Genomic DNA, 5113 nt, shown 5'->3' with positions numbered 1-5113 from the left:
TATGGTGCCTTTCTTAAATGTAACATGGCAGAGTTCTCACATGTGACTAGATTTCATGTGTTGTTTTTCCAGACTAATATCACGGGCCTTTTAACAGAAACTCTAAACCATCTTTATTTTAACTAAACTCTGAGCTGTTGGTTTGATGAAAGTAATCATGTATCACATAAGTTGCAGGTTTTTTCACATTAGGAGCTGGCATATATATGAAATATTTGATTAATATAAAGCAAATGTTTAAGGTCCACAAAGTCTTCAATAAAATTGCTTTGCAAAATAGTCACGTGAGAATTAACAGTAGTCTGGATTTTCCTTGAGTAAACTACGCTCTGTTAAAATAACTTTATAAGCAGTTGATCCAGATCTCCAAGAATGAAAGCCACTTAAGTCAATGCTAGCTCTAAGAAGCAGGTTACTCCAAACTGCTGCCGCTTAGCACATCACTGGCTATCATATAATGTGAAAAATAGTCAGAATAAGTAGATTCCATCCTGATTATAAACGTAATGATGTTTTCTACTGAACTGTACCAGCGATCTTGTGTGCGAGCCCTTCACAAAGCTGCTCTTCAGAGTGAAACGTGAGCTTCAAGCCCAGTAAAACCAACAAAGGTTATAAGCTCTTGAGAGTCTTGACTTCTGAAAGTGTAAACCCTGGAAATTCTGTGTTGGTCTAAGGTGCTGCTGGACTTGAACCTTCCTCATCTAATGCAGACCAACACTGGCTATCCACCTGAAACTATCTCCAGCATTTGTTAGACTTGTTAGATGATACGAAAACACCGAGGTTTCTTTGCTCTGTACAAATGCAGTTTTATGTGTACGTAAGAAGGTTCTCAATGTAAACTGCTGGAATATTGCTACAGGTGCAATTTAGAGGACTGTAAATATGGCTGAATATATTGTTAAAGCTTTGGATTTCTGTTCTGGACTGGTTAAGAGCTGAATTCTTGCAGGTTAGTTTTCTGTTTTGGGAAGCACATTAAAATGTACCATCATAAACATGGTTAAGTGCTTACCTTGTGTTCTGGCTCCATGTTGTACTAGTGGTGAGTATGCATGATGGAAGGTGCACACTAAAGCTTACTGGCACTATTCTGTGGAGGCTGAAAAATCTTAATTTGGAAGGGGATAAAAGTAGTTTGCATGCTTTGAGCATTTTATAACTGAAAGTTTAGTTGCTTTCATTGAGCAACACTCTCTGTGGACCTTTTGTTGTCAATGCAGTGGCATTCACAGATGCAGAGGAGCATCCATATGGTAGCTTTCCCATGGCTTTTCTTGACTCCTTCTTCCACAGGCCCCCCACTCGGAGTATTTTAAAAAATCAGTAATTGCCATTTCATTATAGCATTAAGCTAGTGATGGTATGTCAGTTTTTGATTTTAACCTATAGTGATGTGTTAATTACATTTGGTACTTGGCATATTGCTATAGCTTTAAATTGGTAACTGACATATGGCTGCATCTTAACCCTATAGCTATTATGTATATTACCACTTTTTAAAATAAGACCTTCAGGGGCGTGGGGGGTGATCACAGCCATGGAGGGGCTGGTTTTAGGTGGGTTAGCACGGTTGATCTGTAGTAGAATGACAGGGTTTGAGCCCAGTGGTACCTTAGAGATGAATAAGATAATCAGGCTGTAAGCTTTTGAGAGTCGGCTCCCTTCTTGGAAATGAAAGCAATTCTATACATATAGCTATGGAAACAGGACTAAAAAGAAACACTGCTAATTAGTTTAGGATGAACAAGATGAAGGGTCTTAAGCATGTTTAAATCAATGTTTAAAGCATGGGGAAAAGTAATGGTTATATTTTTAGCTTCAGCCGTTAAACAAAAAACCAAGTTGCCCCAGGCAGGACAATGACTATTCATGGTTATCAGAAATGCTTATTACCAATGATAGTGATGTTTCAGTTTCCAACATGTTTTCATAGCTGCCTAATTTCACATTTTCTCTAGTGTAAATAAATATTATTTTAAACAGGGGGCTTGATGTACTTCTATTTTAAGATTGCAGTAAATTGAAGACACTAATTACATTAAAAAAGGTAAAGGTAGTCCCCTGTGCAAGCACCAAGTCATTACTGACCCATGGGGGGACGTCGCATCACGACGTTTTCTTGGCAGACTTTTGTTACGGGATGGTTTGCCATTGCCTTCCCCAGTCATCTACACTTTACCCCCAGGAAACCGGGTACTCATTTTACCGACCTCAGAAGGATGGAAGGCTGAGTCAACCATGAGCCGGCTACCTGAACCCGGCTTCTGCCAGGATCGAACTCAGGTCGTGAGCAAAGCTTGGGCTGCAGTACTGCAGCTTACCATGCTGTGCCACGGGGCTCTCTGACTACATTAAGAAGTTGTTATACTCTTGCTATGCCCACATTTTTACACAATGTATAATAAAACCATACGGACATATTCTATGATGATAATTTGAGCCAGGAGCTCTGAACTTACGGTAGCTGTAGACAAATCACTGCTCTGCAATATGTGGATAATACTAGCCTACCTTCTCAGGATTGCTAATATAATGTATATGAATAGCTTTGAACACTGCAAACTTATATGAGACAGACACAGTGTGAATTTAAAACTTGCAATAGACAGCAAAAACAATAGTGTCCTTTTTTTATTCTAAGCAACTCAACAGTAACGAAGCAAAGCAAGTAAGCTTTTGAGTTCTAGAGGACTCTTCATCAAGCTGGATTTCACAATGCAAAAAAGGGGGAGGAGTCCTAATAAAAAGATATTGTGCATGTGTTACGTGCCATCAAGTCACTTCCAATGTATGGCAATCCTATGAATAAAAGACCTCCAAGACGTTCTATCATTAATGGCCTTGCTCAGATCTTGCAAATGGGGGGCCATGGCTTCCTTTATTGAGTCAAGCCATCTTATTTTGGGTCTTTCTCTTTTCTACTGCCTTCCACTTTTCCTAGCGTTATTGATTTTTCCGGTCAGTCTTACGATGTGACCCAAGTACTATAGCTTTGGTTTTGTCATTTTAGCTTTTAGGGAGAATTCAGGCTTGACCTGATTAAGGTATTACTTTGCTTTTTTTTCCCCCATGGACAAACCTAATCTGTCTAAATAGGAAATGGAGAAGAATTTACCAGTGACTTTTAAATTCTATCATGCTTTAGCTGCATTTACAGTGCTCAAAAGGAGGGGGATCAGAGGTGAATGTTTTATTGTAAGATGGGGAACCATTTCTAAAGATGCCTATTCTAACCAAAGTAAGAAATATGGCTGGATTACAGGCATAGGAAGTGGAAAGGAGAAAGGACTGTTTGACCATTACTATTTGATATAGATTAACTTACTTTCTAAAAATCTTGTGCACGTTTGGGAATTTCTAAGATTAGTGCATTGTCCTGTGACATTGGCACAGAAATAAATCCCCCTGGGTTCAGTGGTACTTATTTCTATACACTGAAGGCACTTTTAATATTAAACGAATTGGATTGATCTTAGTAGAATTATACCTGAGGTTTTGAACTTTGATATTATGCATGAATATTTTCAATTGGGTTATTTATCAGCCTGACACATTTTTATCCTGCCCTGGCTTCCCCGATGAAACATTTAGAGAGAAAGTCTGAACAGGCCTACTCAGAAGTAAGCCTCATTTTAGTAAATGGGGCTTACTTCCCAGAAAGTGTTCTTAGGATTGCAGCCTACCGCCTCTTGCAAATTGCAACTTTGAATTCGAAAGGCGTTTCTCTTCCCGGAAAGGCTTCGGAAACCTTCACAGGAAAACGCTCGCAGCCATGCAGAGGGGCTTCCAGCCCAAACCTGCGCAGGGCAGGGCTGTGCTGTTCCCGTTGCTCTCACCTGCCATCGGGCTGCTTGTATTCGCTGCTAGGTAGCTGTTCCGCGAGCGAAAGCGCGTCCCGCAAGCCGCTCGTAGTACTCAGCCGCGCGCCGCCCGCGGAGAGCCTGCCCCTTTAAGAGACCGCGGGAGCGCGCGCGTTTGCCTTTCTTCATTGCACAGGAACTGCGCGATCTACTCGCGAGTAGAAGCTAGCGCGCACGCTCGCAGTAGCCCTGGCAGCCCGGAGGTGAGTGAGGGTTTCCTAGCGCTCCGCCGGCCTCTCCCGCGGCTTGCGGATTAAAGCGAGCGACGGGAGCGAAAGGGCTGCTGGGTTTGTCTTTCCCCCCCGAGGGCCGCCGTGTGTTTGCGTTTTCGGGGCCGAGCTAGGCGGTTCCTGCGCCAAGTGCGGTCTGGGCTCAGCAGATCTGCGTAACCTTCTCTTCCGAGGAAGCGCCGCTCTGGCTGCCTTTCCTTTGCCTGCTCTACGTATGCAGCGTAAGGGGTGACGGAGTTCGGAGACGATACTGCTAGTGGCTGCAGAACTTCAGGCTGCGCGTCAGGAAGAGGGACCCTTGCTTAGGCCTCTTATATGCTGTGCTAGTTAAGAAGTTTCGAAAAATGGAAGGCCTCTCGTGCAGTCCGCTGGTGCCCTTTCGATTCCCTCTGCACGCCACCTCCTCACTGCCACTTTCTGCTGCTGCATGCGCAGCCCAGACCTTAACATAAAGCTTGGAGGAAAAGTACTCTTTTTATTGCCCTTCTGTTAATCATAGGGTTGGAAGGGATCTCTCGGGTCATTTAGTCCAACCCCCTGCAAAATGCCAGAAATTCACAAATACCTCCCATTTTTCTTCCCAATGGAACAGCACTAAGCTACTTGTATACCATTCTCCAAATGCCTGTGAATCCAAACTTCAAAAAAAAAAAAAAACTCGTAAGACATACAGTACTCCTCTCCAGCCACTAGGCTTCCCAACTTAGTGTAGGAAATTTCTGGAGATTTTTGGGGGGGGGGGTGTTTGGAGAGGGATATAATACCATAGAGTTCTCCCTCCAGTGCAGCCACTTTCTCCAAGGGAGTTGATCTCTGTATTCTGGAGATAAGCTGTGTTTCAGGGAGATCTCCAGGCCCATCCTGATCTCCTGGAGGTTGGCAGCCTGCCACACACAAACAGCTAATTCTCATCAAGATACAGAATAAAACCAATGTAGTGCTTTATGAGTGGACCACAGCAAGATTATTTGTAATGGATGAGGGGCGCTCCCCTAAGCAGTTACAAATCTTGAAAGA

The sequence above is a fragment of the Eublepharis macularius genome, chromosome 5 (assembly GCF_028583425.1).
Source record: "Eublepharis macularius isolate TG4126 chromosome 5, MPM_Emac_v1.0, whole genome shotgun sequence".
Lineage (NCBI taxonomy): Eukaryota > Metazoa > Chordata > Lepidosauria > Squamata > Eublepharidae > Eublepharis > Eublepharis macularius.
This window is presented reverse-complemented; position numbering follows the sequence as displayed.